Source organism: Geotrypetes seraphini, chromosome 7 (genome assembly GCF_902459505.1).
Source record: "Geotrypetes seraphini chromosome 7, aGeoSer1.1, whole genome shotgun sequence".
Lineage (NCBI taxonomy): Eukaryota > Metazoa > Chordata > Amphibia > Gymnophiona > Dermophiidae > Geotrypetes > Geotrypetes seraphini.
The window spans coordinates 9101900-9118464 of NC_047090.1; the positions used below are offsets into that span (position 1 = coordinate 9101900).

General features: G+C 44.4%; 1 protein-coding gene across 1 annotated transcript in view; it reads right to left on the reverse strand.

The window, feature by feature from the left end:
• The window catches only part of SYN3 (synapsin III), a 211938-nt gene extending 207030 nt beyond the window's left edge, over positions 1-4908 (reverse strand). The window contains exon 1 of the mRNA XM_033951194.1: positions 4814-4908. The gene's annotated coding sequence lies outside the window, so the exon portion shown is untranslated. The remainder of the gene's footprint in view (positions 1-4813) is intronic.
• Between the last annotated feature and the right edge of the window lie 11657 nt (positions 4909-16565).

Genomic DNA, 16565 nt, shown 5'->3' on the forward strand with positions numbered 1-16565 from the left:
TTTGTTCAGGAGAAGTTGCAGGTTTTGCGCACAGAGTTACTTCAAAGGAATTCTTGACTAGTTGCAGTTTGTTCTCCTCCAGCTTGCACTGAAGTGGGCAAGGTGGGGGTTCTGTAAGCAAAAAATTGGTCCCAACATACAAACCAAGAGGCCAAGGTCTGCAAAGAAACAGCAGAAAACCAAGAAGAAGATGCAAAGAAGCCAATGAATCAAGGTTTATTCATTACAGTCGCCCTAAGGCTGGTTTGGATGCTATCACCTTCCTTCCTGCTGCCTTTTGTCTCATGTCCTGTTCTGTCCTGGAGCCCACTGCCCCCTCATCTTCTCCTCACTGCCACTGCCCCTTTTATAGCGCCAGCCGGCGCACTGAGTGCTCTGCGCTGTTCCTGACGCTCATAGGAACTCTATGAATGTCATGAGCAGCGCAGAACATTCAGTGTGCAGCTAGCGCTAAAAAAACGCTTTTGCGGTTTTGTAACAGGGCGGGTAAGGCAAGTACTGGGTAGATTTCTAAGGTCTATGGCCCAGAAACAACAAAGACAAAAAGACATTTTAATCTGATCATGAAATTGTGATTACAGGGGCAGACTGGATGGACCATTCAGGTCTTTATCTGCCGTCATTTACTATGTTATGTATAGCGGAAGAGGAGTCAAAGCCGATCAGTGTGAATGTCTTTTTTCTTTGCCACAACTTTGCTCTAACTCAATGGCTTCTTTTAACAGTTCAAATATGGCCACACAAAGACATAAAAACAACCCCAAATGGTGTTAATTATTTTCAGAGACAATGTTTTCATCTATTTCCTGTTTTTAATGGCTTTAAGTTATAATCAAAAGACAGTAGGAGCAAGAAAAATCAAATATTCTCTAAAACCAACATTGTTCACAATTTTTTAAGCAGTAAGAACATAAGCAATGCCTCTGCTGGGTCAGACCTGAGGTCCATCTTGCCCAGCAGTCCGCTCACGCGGCGGCCCAACAGTTCCAGGACCTGAGCAGTAATCCTCTATTTATACCCTTCTATTCCCTTTTCCAGCAGGAAAATGTCCAATCCTTTCTTAAACCCCAGTACCGTACTCTGCCCTATAATGTCCTCTGGAAGCGCATTCCAAGTGTCCACCACACGTTGGGTAAAGAAGAAGTTCCTGGCATTTGTATTGAATCTGTCCCCTTTCAACTTTTCCGAATGCCCGCTTGTTCTTTTATTTTTAGAAAGTTTGAAGAATCTGTCCCTCTCTACTCTCTCTATGCCCCTCATGATCTTGTAAGTCTCTATCATATCCCCTCTAAGTCTCCTCTTCTCCAGGGAAAAGAGCCCCAGTTTCTCCAATATTTCTCTTTCTCTTTCTCTCTCTCTCTGTCTCTTTCTCTCTCTATGCCCTTCATGATCTTGTAAAGTCTATCATATCCTCTCTAAGTCTCCTCTTCTCCAGGGAAAAGAGACCCAGTTTCTCCAATCTTTCTCTATCTCCCTTTCTCTCTCTCTCTTTCTTTCTTTCTCTCTCTCTCTCTATTTATCTCTGTCTCCCTTTCTCTCTCTCTTTCTGTCCCTCTCTACTCTCTCTATGCCCTTCATGATCTTGTAAGTCTCTATCATATCCCCTCTAAGTCTCCTCTTCTCCAGGGAAAAGAGTCCCAGTTTCTCTAATCTTTCTCTCTCTCTCTCTATTTCTCTCTGTCTCCCTTTCTCTCTCTCTTTGTCCCTCTCTACTCTCTCTATGCCCCACATGATCTTATAAGTCTCTATCATATCCCCTCTAAATCTCCTCTTCTCCAGGGAAAAGAGCCCCAGTTTCTCCAATATTTCTCTTTCTCTCTCTCTCTGTCTCTTTCTCTCTCTATGCCCTTCATGATCTTGTAAAGTCTATCATATCCCCTCTAAGTCTCCTCTTCTCCAGGGAAAAGAGACCCAGTTTCTCCAATCTTTCTCTATCTTTCTCTCTCTCCCTTTCTCTCTCTCTCTTTCTTTCTCTCTCTCTCTCTATTTCTCTCTGTCTCCCTTTCTCTCTCTCTTTCTGTCCCTCTCTACTCTCTCTATGCCCTTCATGATCTTGTAAGTCTCTATCATATCCCCTCTAAGTCTCCTCTTCTCCAGGGAAAAGAGTCCCAGTTTCTCTAATCTTTCTCTCTCTCTCTCTCTCTCTATTTCTCTCTGTCTCCCTTTCTCTCTCTCTACTCTCTCTATGCTCCACATGATCTTATAAGTCTCTATCATATCCCCTCTAAATCTCCTCTTCTCCAGGGAAAAGAGACCCAGTTTCTCCAATCTCTCAGCGTATGAAAGGTTTTCCATCCCTTTTATCAGACGTGTCGCTCTTCTCTGAACTCTCTCGAGTAACGCCATATCCTTCTTAAGGTATGGCGACCAAAACTGGACGCAGTATTCCAGGTGTGGGCGCACCATTGCCCAATACAGCGGCAGGATAACTTCTTTCGTCCTGGTTGTAATACGCTTCTTGATTATACCTAGCATTTTATTCGCTCTCTTAGCAGCCGCTGCGCACTGTGCCGTCGGCTTCATTGATCTATCCACCATTACCCCCAAGTCCCTCTCTTGGGTACTCTCATTCAATAACATCCCTCCCATTGTATAGTTGTACCTAGGGGTTTCTGCTTCCCACATGCAATACTTTACATTTCTCAACGTTGAACTTCATTTGCCATTTTGTCGCCCATTCCCCTAGTTTGTTCAAGTCTCTTTGCAATTCCTCACAGTCCTCTCTAGTCCCCTAAATAGTTTGGTGTCATCTGCAAATTTTATTATCTTACACTTCGTCCCTGTTTCTAGATCATTTATGAATATATTAAATAACAGCGGCCCGAGCACCGAGCCCTGTACATATATACCATGTGAATGTGTGTGTTTGTGTGGGGGGGGGAGGGCCACTCCGAGCGCTGTCTTGATGGGGGCACCAGCACCTCTCCACTCCCCATGCCACACTCATGCCCCCTGTACCTCTTTAACTTCTCCTATCCTTGGCTCATGTTAGCCTGGCTCTCCTCTGAAATCACTTCCAGGTTGTGAGCCAGGAAGTGACATCGGAGGAAAAGCCAATGCTGGCCAGAGAAGCTGCTCATGCTAGGGAAGATTTAAAGAGGTACAGGGGGAAGGTGCAAGTGTGGCTGGGGGGCAGGGGGTGCCACTGCCCTAGGCACCTCCTTCCCTCACTATGCCACTGGTTTGGGGGAGATTCACATAGAATTACCCACGTTAAGGCAGGACTGACGTTACAGGAGGTGCTGGGCCGGTCATGTGACAGAGCCCCAAGCCTGCCTAAGTCTGAAGGCGATCCAGTCTGTTGGTGCTTTTAGGGTCCCCTTCCCAAATTTCTGCTCTGGTTATGGGAAATGCTTACATTTCAGTTCACAATTCCAGGTGCTTCCAAGGTTTCTCACCTTCCTCGTGCCTCAACAACTGATGTGTCAAAAGTGTTAATGAGACACCTCAGTCAGAACTACGAGCAAGAAATTCAGCACATTAATCATGGAGTTGAAAAGTTCTAAATATGCCTTTTAAAGCCTTTGGAAATCTTCTGGAAAGTTCTGAAATAGAAGGTGAGTTGTTAAGTAAAGCTTTGCAGCTCTCCAATTCTGTCTCTGCATGGAAAACGTGTCTGGATCAAGCTGATCGCAGTGTGTGATCACGAGTCTTTCTGGACTTTCCCCAGGAATTCCGAGTGCAGAGCTAAGCGCATTCCAAGTTTACTTACATAGTAGGAAGACATCACTATTGGGAGATCTCCAAAGCTCAATAAGGTTACGATCCTCATAGCTATGGTTTTCGGAAATATATCAAAGAAATTTTACTGGGAGTATTTACATACTGCCCTTCGTAAGACCCTCAAGGCAGTACCAAAGTCTGGTCTTTAATTGCTGTCTTGCTCTATATTTTGATGAATCTGGAGCGATGATACCTTGGGGCCTTAAGCGCCTGGGCCAATCAGAGCCTTAGGCCCTTCCTTGGTGCATTCCAGGATGCACCGAGAAGGGGAAGGCCCGCCATTTTGAAGAGGCGGGCCTGCCAGCTGGAGGGAGTAGGCATCCTTCTGGCTGGCCTTTATGAAGAAGGTAGGAGGGCGGGAGGTTGTGTGATGGCGGTAGCTTGAGGGAGTGGGCATCCTTCCTGTTGCTCTTTGATTTGGGGGTCTCTTTTTAAACAAAACAAAACAAAAAATTTGCAGGGGGACGTCTGAACTGTCAAACCTTACTTTCCTGTCAGTGCTCAGGCACTGATCGGAAAGTAAGACTATGATGGCTCAGACGCTGCCAGAAAAATTTGCCCCCAAATATGCTACAACGAGGTTAGGGAGTCACCCGGCGATGATAAAGAATCGTGCACCTCTAGTCTACCTCTAGGTCTTGTCAGACAAATCTGATCAATTTCTTTGACTGGGTGACCAGAGAATTGGATAGAGGATGTGCGCTAGATGTGGTATATTTAGATTTTAGCAAAGCCTTTGACAGTGTTCCACACAGACGTCTACTAAATAAACTGAGTGCCCTCGGGATGGGTCCCAAAGTGATGGGCTGGGTCAGGAACTGGTTGAGCAGAAGGTGACAATGGGTAGTGATCAATGGAGATCGCCTTTGACTACAGCCTGCGTGCATTAACAACAAAGGGATTGTGACAGACTGGAGTTTCACCCCCCTAGTTTTGGCAGGTAAAGTTTGTGCGCACACACTGGACACAGTTTTAACTGCCACAAGGACCCTGAGTCTCTTCCCTCACAGTCCAGGAAGAAACGGATCCTCAGTCTCAGCCAGACCCAGGAATATATTTCACAGTTTTCAGAAAAAGAATTTCGGCTTACCTCAGCCAAGCTGTCAACAACTGTTTCGCCTGGTACAACCCATCTTTCTGCCTTTTAAGTGCCGTCAGCTCCCTCAGGGCTGCTGCCTCAGACACATTTAGAGGAAAGCTCGAGAGTCTCTTTCTCCTCCAAGGACCTCTCCCAGTGATTCTCCTCTGTAGCAGAAAAATACCCCCCTGCTGAACCCCCCCCCCCTCCCCGACTCAGCAGGGTTACCTTCTGAAGGAGGATCAGTGCTGAGTTGTAAAGCCCAGTGCAGTCTGCTCAGCCTTGGCCTAGCTACCCCTGCTGTATGGAGGTGGACTGGTAGCATTAGTGGAGGATAACTCCTTACTCTTTCACAGGGATGTTACCAGTGGTGTTCCTCAAGGTTCGGTTCTTGGGCCTGTTCTTTTTAGCATTTTTATAAATGATACTAGTTTTTTAGCCCATTACATTAATGGGTGCTAGAATAGATGTGTAGACTAAGGCATTTCTTTTTTTCTTTCTGTATGTCTGTTTTTCTTTCTCTCTCCCTGCTCCGTTTCTTTCTTTCTGTCTGTCTTTTGTTCCGTCTCCCTGGCCCCCTGTCTGTCTTTCTTTCTTTCTTTCTGTCTCTCTCCCTGCCCGCTGTCTGCCTGTCTTTGTCTCTCTCCCTCTGTCTGTCTGTCTTTCTGTCTCTCTCTGCCCCCTAGTCTGTCTGTCTTTCTTTCTTTCTGTCTTTCCCCCCCTGTCCAGCAGCACCCCTTCCCTGCTCCACCTGTCCAGCAGTAGCCCTTCTCCCTTTCTTTTACCTCCCCCCTGTCCAGCAGCAGCCCTCCTTTCCTTTTACCTCCCCCCTGTCCAGCAGCACCCCTTCCCTATTCCCCCTGTCCAGCATTCGCTCGCTCGGGCAGCCTCAGGACTTTTGCTAGGCTGGCCTGCCTCGCATTATCGAAGTGGGCCAGCCTAGCAAATGCCCCGCGGCTGCTTGATGAAACTGCGGCTGCTGCTGCTGCTGGTCCAGGGGCGAGAAGATGAGGCGTCCCGGCAGCGGCATAGTAATCAAAAGGCAGAAAGTCAGCCGGCGTCGGAGATCGGAGCAGGAAATCAGCTGAGGCAAGCACTGCATATACGCGGCACGGATGCATGGAGTTTGAAGTGTGCATGTGCGCTAAGAGTTTTATTATAGCGGATTGCTGAAGGGTTGTCAGGTAAGATTTGCCTCTTTGCGGATGACAGCAAAATCTGCAATGGAGTAGACACCTCGGATGGTGTGAATAACATGAAGAAAGACTTGGCGAAGCTTGAAGAATGGTCTGAAATTTGGCAGTTAAGATTTAATACTAAGAAATGCAAGGTCATGCATTTGGGCTGCAAAAACCAGAGGGAACGGTACAGTTTAGGGCAGTGTGTCGCAAACTTTCCGGCTGGGCAGCACACTAAATCCAGTGCCCTGGCAGGAAGTCACCTGTAAGTCGACACAATTACATCACACGCATGCGTGACATCATTGCTTTGATGTCCGCGCATGCGCAGAGGCCAGTCTGGCTGCGGCCCCGCTGGTGGAGGGATCTAGGAGGTGCGGGGAGAGGAGATAAGCCAGCCAGGAGGAGAGTCATCTGCGCTGGCTGACTTCCTCTCGCAGCCAGCATGGGTAACTCTCATCCTCGCCAGTGTGTCGCGGCACACCAGAAATCTCAGGAGGCACACTGGTGTTCCATGGCACACAGTTTGTGATACACTGGTTTAGGGAGTGAAGAACTTGTGTGCACGACAGAAGAGCGGGACTTGGTTGTGATAGTATGTGATGATCTTAAGGTGGCCAAACAGGTTGAAAAGGTGACGGCGAAAGCTAGAAGGATGCTTGGGTGAATAGGGAGAGGTATGGCCAGTAGGAAAAAGGAGGTATTGATGCCCCTTTATAAGACTCTGGTGAGACCTCATTTAGAATATTGTGTACAATTCTGGAGGCCGCACCTTCAAAAAGATATAAAAAGGATGGAGTTGGTCCAGAGGAGGGCTACTGAAATGGTATATGGTCTTCGTGATAAGGCGTATGGGGACAGACTTAAAGATCTCAATCTGTATGCTTTGGAGGAAAGAGGGGAGATATGAGAGAGACGTTTAAATACCTACGTAATGTAAATGTGCATGACTTGAGTCTCTTTCAATTGAAAGGAAGCTCTGCAATGAGAGGGCATAGGATGAAGTTAAGAGGTGATAGCCATGGAGTAATCTAAGGAAATACTTTTTTACGAAAAGGGTGGTAGATGCGTGGAACAGTCTCCCGGAAGAGGTGGTGGAGACAGAGACGGTGTCTGAATTCAAGAAAGACTGGGATCTCTTAGACAGAGGAAGAGATGGGCAGACTGGATGGGCCATTTGGCCTTTATCTGCTGTCATGTTTCTATGTAACAGAATTAGCACACTTAAATGCTTGGCATATTATTTTACACTTAAGAGCTTTATGGCATTTAACATAGGCTAATGTCCTTTAGGGCATGCTTTTGTAAAAGGCCCCCTTTGTTCATTTTTGGTCATCTTCTGCTCATTCCTAACCTAGCGAAGAAGGTTTTGCCTTTGAAAGCAAGTATAAAAAAATATGCTTTAGTCCAATACAAAGATGCCATCTTAGCTTCCTTTTGTTTCATCTTATTTCTACTTATTACCTTTCAGAGGTGGTGAGAGACACGCCGGTTCTCTTTTGCTGAAGCACTACAAAGCATTTCCCATCAGGCCCGACATGTAAGATTAAAGCGCAGCTAATTACAGGTCTTTAGAACCTTCTGTTTAATGAGATCATTCATTGCATTAGAAGGAAAAAAACAAATCACCCATCAATTTCAGAGCTGTTAGACCAGGGGTGTCAAAGTCCCTCCTCGAGGGCCGTAATCCAGTCGGGTTTTCAGGATTTCCCCAATGAATATGCATTGAAAGCAGTGCATGCACATAGATCTCATGCATATTCATTGGGAAATCCTGAAAACCCGACTGGATTCCGGCCCTCGAGGACCGACTTTGACACCTGTGTGTTAGACAGTAGTAAAAGTAAATGAGGTCTAGGAGTGATGTCAGTGGACATTTGAGCATCCTAGCTGCATTTTTATTTTTTTTTAATAAAGATTTTAAGTCAGAAACCATATTAAGGAAATTGGAAATGTCCGAGAGTTTGTGTTGTTGGGAGGAAGCGAAGTGTCTTTGCGTGTGCATATCGTGTTTCTGCAGTCCAGCTAATGTTTCATGATGATGCCAAGTGATTAGGGGACGAACCGGGATCACAGTGGCAATGATATCAGCAATGCTAAACCGGGAGCATGCTGCTTTGCTTTGTTCTGATCATTGGCTAATTCACCTCTGCCACTAGGGTTACCATATGGCTCCAGAAAAAAAGAGGACGGACAGAGACATCCTTCTGCTGAAAGCAATGGAGGCAAAACCCGGATGTCTCAATCCATCCTCCTTTTTCTGGATCACACAATACAACGGGAAAAAAAAACCCACCCCACGTGTAGGATATGACAACAAAAAAGGAGTGGGGAAGGGACACAGAGTCAAACCGCTGTGAGGTCAATCAATTTATTAAAACATCATATATATATGTCAATTGAATACGTCAAATACGACAGGCATAAAAATATAAATGTACATGACATATATATATGATGTTTTAATACAGGGCTGCCCAAGTCCAGTCCCCGAGATCTACTGGCAGGCCAGGTTTTCAGGATATCCACAATGAATATGCATGAGAGAGAGATTTGCATACCAAGAAGGCAGTGCAGGCAAATCTCTCTCATGCATATTCATTGTGGATATCCTGAAAACCTGGCCTGCCAGTAGATCTCGAGGACCGGACTTGGGCAGCCCTGTTTTAATAAATTGATTGTCCTCACAGCATTCGACTCTGTCCCTTCCCCCACTCCCTTTTCTGGAGCCATATGGTAACCCTACCTCTGCCCCCACTGATACCACTGTACGGAAGGATCTGATCATGTGGTTCAGAAGGGGTGAACTGAGTGCGACACTTAGAACACGATTGTGAAATCCAGGTTTTAGTTCTAGTGAAAGCAACAGAAGTTAAGTAGGACAAACTGAGACACTAAAAGCAATGGAGGCAAAACCCGGATGTCTCAATCCGCCCTCCTTTTTCTGGAGCCATATGGTAACCCTAGTTATGAGGGCTCCAGGGACAGCAGTTCCTCTATTATTTATGACCTGCTTAGCAATGCAGCCTGGGTCCCTCCATTATTCATAAAGTGCAAGCCACAGAGCCTCCTGCAGAAGGACTGACAACACACCGCCTCCTTCGCACCATGTGTGTGTCCCCCTACGATTCACCTGGTGCCCTTTCCATGTGCAAATTCTAGTGGACTTGGTGCTCCTGCAGTCGTACTTTCTCTTTGTCTACTAAATCTATGGTGTCATGCAGGCACTGGGGGCCTCTCTACAAATGTGTCTGGAGTTTCACCGGGTGGCTCCAGGCAATCAGAGACGTCCGACCTAGGCTGGCTTTAGGATCTCGTGTTCTGTGTTATGGCAATCAGATCCTTCTTTGAGTAACACAGATGCTATGTTAGTCGAATTCAAGGCACAGAAATAAAGGGTGACAAATAAGACCAAATAAATAGAAGGATATAAGGCAGGGGTGTCAAACTCAATCACATAAGGGGCTGAAATCTAAGGCTAAGTCGAGGGTCAAATTTTCTATTAAGATACTTAGTCTTAGTAGAAGTATAGCTCCTTCCTCGCCCTGAGACACCTGTGGCACGCGCAGTCAGGCACTTCTGTGGAGTGCCCTGCTCCAACCTAGCTTTTACACTGGGACTGGGTCCTTCTGCCTGCAAATGGGTACTGAGGCAGCATGGGGGAGGAGCTTGGAGCGCCACTGGGACCGGGGCTGCACAGTCAAGCACTTAGAGGTGACACAGTCACCGAGGGCCACATAAAACCGTCAGGGGGCCTTGTGTTTGACATGTGTGATATAAGGCGATACCTTCTGATTGGATTAATTTAATACATTTTGGAAGTGAATACTCCTTTGCATGGGCCAGAGCGAAAACTGACAAAAAGAGTGGATCTGACTGAAAGTTACATGCACGTGTGGTTAAAAACATCGTTTGGATTTAGCTTACCATATATACTCAAATATAAGATGATCTGAATATAAGTCAATGCACCCTTTTACCCCCCAAAAGGTTGACTCGAACATGAGCTAGGGGGGGTTAATATTCACGTGCCCTGCCTGGATCAGCATTCAGCCCCCCTCCCTCCTTGCTCCTGCCTCCCTGAATGACTGCCTTGAATTCTCACGGCCCAGCTTTCTGCGCTCCTGCCCGGCCCTGAGCCGCTCCCTGAATGCCTGACGCCAGTTCTCACGAATCCTGCGAAAACTGGTGGCAGCCATTTAGTGATCCAGGTGGCCCTGGGCATTTTGCTGGGCTCATTAAATGATAGCTAGACCCCTGATAGGGGCCCTCACCCCGTGACCCACCCTGTTGTGCTGCCTATGTACAAATCTAATAGGAGAAGTTCTCTGAGGCAATTTCTCTTCCACATTGATAACCAACCAGCAGCCTGAAAACAAATTGTAAATTATTTTTTCATGCATCACATAATGAAATTGTGTAATCTGTTGCCAGAGAATGTGGGCAAAGTGACAAACACCGTAAGGCTTAAAAAAAAAAAAAGATTAGACAAGTTCCTGGAAGAAAAGGCCTTAAAATGTATCAGTTAGGTAGACTTGGGAGATCCATTGTAAATCCCTGGAAATGAGCTATGAGAACGGATTTACTTCATGGGTTTTGCCAGGTGCTTGTGACAAGAACTGGCTGCTGTTGGAAACAGGATACTGGGCTTGCTGGAATATGGTCTGACTCACTGCTTTTCTTTTGTTTAGTAAGAATTAGTGGAGCTCCTTAGGGATTACCTATTGTCTCCTTCATTACTGAATATTTATTGGAAGCTTTTAATGGGTTTTGAAATAATAAAATCTGGAATTTCCTGCTTATGGTGGGTGTCAAAAGGCTCTGTTGGCCTTCAGAAACTAACCGAAACCGCTTGAATGATGGCCTGGGAAAGAGCTAACTGTGGGATGAGCCGGAGCAGAAGTGCCGTCCTCCTGACCCCAGGAGAAGGTACACATATTACTTTTGGTATCTGTGGCCTTTCCCACGTAAAATGATGCTTCATCGCCCCTGTTTTAGGAAAAACCTTAGCAGGATAACATCATTCTTACCAGATGCGTGCAGTCCTACAGGTACACATCAGGGAGAGTTCCTGCCCCTTAGAACTTACAAAAAAGTCAAGACATGAGACCGTGATAAATGAGCCTAAGTTAGCATGAGGTGTCCCAGATACCAAAAAGTCATAAAATATGTCAATACAGTTTCACGCTTGATGACATTGAAAGCCGAGATGAGTTTCTATTTGCAGAGCTTGGCTCCTGCTTTTAGAAGAACTGGTACCGTCTCAAGGTCCTACCGTGATTGCCAAAGCTGGATTGTTCATATTCTATTGTTTAAGATTATATTCTTATTCATTCACTCACAAGTCTAAGTTAACCAGTCTCATTTTTGTCTTTGTCCAAAAGAAAAAGAAATAGAAGAAATTGGATACCAATTTTCCAGGAATTGAGCAGGTTTTTCATGACTGCTGGTTTTAGACAATTGTAGAGTTTTCAGTCTTACAATCCAGTATTTTAAATTCTTCTAATGTTGTTCAGTAAAGCCCTGTTAGATGTCTAACCAGGCTATACCAGGCTCTAAGAATGTTTTCCAGTTCATCAAGGGAAATATGATTGAAGTCTACAAAATCCTGAGTACAAGTGGATTGATTTTTACTCCATCAAAAATTACAAAGGCTAGGGGACACTCAATGGTGTTACAGGGAAATACTTTTAAAACCAATAGGAAGAAATAGTTTTTCACTGAGAGAATAGTTTTGCTAGAAGATGTGGTAAGAGCAGTTAATGTAGCTGGTTTTAAAAAAGGTTTGGGCAAGTTCCTGGAGGAAAAGTCCATAGTCTGCTATTGAGACAGAAATGGGGGAAGTCACTGCTTGCATGGGATATTGCTATTCTATGAGATTATGGAATGTTGTTACTATTTGGGTTTCTGCCAGGTACTTGTGACCTGGATTGGTCAGTGTGGAAACAGGAAAGTGGGCTAGATGGATCAATGGTCTAACCCAGTAAGGCTATTCTTGAAGCTGGTTTCACAGTGGCATTGGAAACTGAGTGCCAGCCCTATTACTTACAATTATAATTTATTAAAATGTAATATACCATCTAGCCCAGTGGTCTCAAACTCGTGGCCCAGGGGCCACATGCGGCCCTCCAGGTACTATTTTGAGGCCCTCAGCATGTTTATCATAATCACAAAAGTAAAATAAAACAGTTTCTTGATCATATGTCTCTTTAGCTATAAATTACAATATTATTATTAAGACTTAATTAAGACTTAGCCAAAAGGAAAGATTTATAAACTAAAGAGTTTGACCTCATGCAAAATTGTCATTTCTTTAATAAGACATTAACTATTTTTTTCTGAGGCCCTCCAAGTACCTACAAATCCAAAATGTGGCCCTCCAAAGGGTTTGAGTTTGAGACCACTGGTCTAGCCCAAGTGGATTTAGGTGGTTTACAATTATACCAATATAAAATTAAATAAGATTAAAATTTTAAAAAACCTCCATCACAATAAAAGAAAGGACCTAATCCATTCATACACACAAAAAAGGGCATATCAACACACCTACAGTTATAAAACAAGATCCTCCAAATACTCTGTGTGCTAATAGATCACAAACAGATCGGAGAAGGTTATCATGCCACCGCATTGGGCCATGGTACACCTCCACCTGGAATACTGCGTCCAGCACTGGTCACCGTGCATGAAGAAGGACATGGCACTACTTGAAATGGTTAAGGGGCTGGAGGAGTTATCACACAGCGAGAGATTAGAGAAACCGGGCCTCTTCTCACCGTATAACCTATAAAATCCTGCTTCTAGTGTTTAAAACACTGTCCACAAACGAACCTCAATTTATACACTGGATGCTCATTCCATATCATACGTCGCGCTCTCTCCGTTCCACAGCTCAAAGGCTGTTAGCGGTCCCTTCTTTAAAAAGTTATTGGAACTAGACGCCATGACATATATTCAGTGATGGCCCCTCAGACCTGGAATAACCTACCACAACATATAAGGGAAGAAAAAGATCTTAATAGATTTAAAAACAACCTGAAAACTTTCCTTTTCAGAGAGACGCTTTTAATCTTTAAATGACTTATATCTAACGTACCAAACACCATTTATATATATAAAAAAAATAAAAAATAAAATAATTTTTACCTTTCCTCATGTACCTTCCATTCATGGCTTCTACTTTTCTTTTTAAAATGAAAAGCATTGACTTTGTGACTTTCTCCCTTTTTTCCTTATGTATTCAAGTTTGTCCATGTGTCTGTCCATCTAACCCATTTTGGGCTGTACGTTGAATTGTGTGTTTGTTTTGTATTTTGTTGTAACTCGCTTAGTAAATTATATATAAGCGATTATCAAATTTAAATAAAACTTGAAACTTGACTGAGAGGGGTCACGATCGAAACATTCAAGGTACTGAAGGGAATAGACTTAGTAGATAAAGACAGATTGTTCACCCTCTCCAAGGTAGGGAGAACGAGAGGGCACTCTCTAAAGTTAAAAGGGGACAGAGTCAAACGTAAGGAAGTTCTTCTTCACCCAGAGAGTGGGAGAAAGCTGGAACGATCTTCAAGAGGCTGTTATAGGGGAAAACACCCTCCAGGGATTCAAGACAAAGTTAGACAAGTTCCTGCTGAATCCGCGTGAGCAGACTGCGGGCACGATGGACCATCAGTCTGACCCAGCAGTGGCAATTCTTATGTTCTTATGAGACAAATTTGTCCCCGCAGGAACTCAATTTCCCTGTCCCGTCCCCATGAGTTTTTTTCCCCTGTCCCTGCTCCATTCCTGTAAGCCCTGCTTTAAACCACACAAGCCTCAAACACTTATGATTTTAAAGTGTTTGAGGCTTGTGCGGATGAGGACGGAGCTTACAGGAATGGGGCAGGGACAGGAAAAGAACTCGCCAGGACGGGAAAATGAGTTCCTGCGGGGACGGAGAAAAATTTGTCCCCGTGTCATTCTCTAATCTCCTTCAAGATGACAATCAAATGAAAGTTAAAATAGTTCTGTGTGAAACTTGTTCTTGCTAAAAGACTCGACCTCTGCAGAGCTGCCAAGTGACATCCCCACTTCTAGGATGGAGATTTTAGGCCACTTTAGAATTTCTGACAACCCCATTTTTTCCTATTTCTTTCTTCTTTTTTTTTCCAGTTCAAACATTTTATTGAATTTTTATAAGAAACAAAATACAATTAAGGAGAACTATATAAAATATAAATACAGCACAGTAATATTATCGCCATTGTCAGAAGGGAAAAAATCTTGGTGCATTATTGAATTTGCAGGGGCAGATTCAGGTTCTACAAATACAGCACCACCCACTGAATTGGGATGTGAGTTTAAAAGCAGGACTGGCCGAAGGTCTCCTTCCTGGAGCTGGGGGACTGCGTGCTCTAAACCTTTGAGAGGTCTAGGCATTTCTCAAAGCCCCTTAAGGGACCGGAATGTTCTCCCGAGTGAGGACAGGAGACCTGGAACTTTCAAAGGAACACAAGCAAAAGCAAAGCCACGGCCAACGAGCTCCATCTAGTGATTCTTCAGTACTTCTCAACTAGTGTTGCTGCATGCCCTGAGCAGAAGAGTTAGAGGATTAAAGGGGCAAGGAGATGCTTTAGCTTAGTGGGAATTCCAAGTTGCACGTACATTGTGCTAGAAACCAGAAGTACTTTGCTCATAAAGACACACTGTCACCAGTGCTCCTTTCTGAAAGCGGTGTGTGCCACGGAAGAACTGCATTGCAGTTTTGCTGTGACTAATGGAGTGGGCCTCCCATTTGTTTGCCCAGGGCTTGTAGCAAAATCTGGGCTAAGATTCTGAAAATACTCTGCCTTGGTGAAGCTGCCACAGGAGGGAAGAAAATACCACTGCCAGTGACTACTAGTCATACACAGCAATGTACACAAATGAGAAACAGTCCCTGGACTGTAGAGCTTACAATTGGTTTGAGACAAACAGGACAAAGATGAGATTAAGGAGTTAATTTACTATGGGAATTCACCACTTTTGTCCAATGTGTCTGTCATAATTAGATTGTAAGCTCTTTAGAGCAAGGACCGTCTCTTGCATGTTTAATGTACAGGACTGTGTGCATCTGGTAGCGCTATAGGAATAATAAATAGTAGTAGTAATAATGGTATTGAAGAGGTTAAGAGGAGTTTAAAGGAGCCTCACAGCAGTGGCTTGTAGGCTGGATTTGAATAGGGCCAGGGAGGGAGCAGGACATACTGACTCAGGCATAGCAGATGCAGTCTGGAAATAGCTAAGTACCAGATGTGGGGAACAGACCCCCACGGCCCTTAACCACACGCCCTTAAAAATCTGCTCCATGAGGTCTATGGGAGTTAAAACTAGGATCTCTGCGAGGTCTGCATTTTACCCCCTCCCAATCCCAACCCCAAAGAGAAAAGAAATCAGCAAGTGCAGAAGTTAAAACACAGACCCCGCGGAACTATAAGCGCATGACCTTAAAGCTTCCTCAGGGATCCTCATTTTTTAATTCCCGTAGACCTCACGGATCGCACTGGAGGGGATAAGACGAGGATACATGGGGTGAGGCGGTCCATGAGATATGTGGGAATTAAAACAAGGATCCCTGCAGACCCCATGCATGGCCGCTTTCTTTTTAAGGTCGTGTGGTAGACATCTGCGAGGTCGTTTAAGGTCGTGTGGTAGACATCATCCTCGTTTTCAGGTCTGTCAGAGATAAACTGAAATTACAAACCGCAGTTGTCAAAACCGGGGTAAGCAGATTTTTAAGGGCGATGATAAAGGGGATGGAACTCCTCTTGTATGAGGAAAGACTAAAAAGGTTAGGGCTCTTCAGCTTGGAAAAGAGACGGCTGAGGGGAGATAGGATTGAAGTTTACAAAATTCTGAGTTGAGTAGAACGGGTTGATTTTTCACTCCGTCAAAAATGACAAAGACTAGGGGACACTCGATGAAGTTACAGGGAAAGGAGGAAATATTTTTTTCACTCAGAGAATAGTTAAGCTCTGGAACGCGTTGCCAGAGGATGTGGTAAGAGTGGATAGCGTAGATGATTTTAAGAAAGGTTTGGACAAGTTCCTGGAGGAAAAGTCCATAGTCTGTTATGGAGAAAATCATGGGGGAAGAGATATGATCATGTAACACCTTCCTATCGAGTGCTGCATTGGATGCCAATGGAGGCTCGTGTGAAGTTTAAGTTTGGTTGTTTTTGTTTTAAGGTTTTATTTGGTTTAGCTCCTAAATACATAACTGAGCTTTTCTCTTTTGCAACCAGTAGACATAAGAGAAGCTCACACCTGAATTTTGTTTTTCCACCGGTTAGAGGATGTAAACTTAAAACACATCATCAATATGGCTTTAACTTTTTAGTTTTATTCAATTTTGTTGTATTTTTAACCATTGTAAATCGCATTGTATACGGCCTTGCAGTATATAAACTGTTATTATTATTATCAGTAGCATGGAATCTTGTTACTCTTTGGGATTCCGGAATCTTGCTATTCCTTGGGATTCTGTATGGAATGTTGCTACTCTTTGGATTCCAGAATCTTGTTACTCTTTAGGATTCCGGAATCTTGCTATTCCCTGGGATTCTGTAT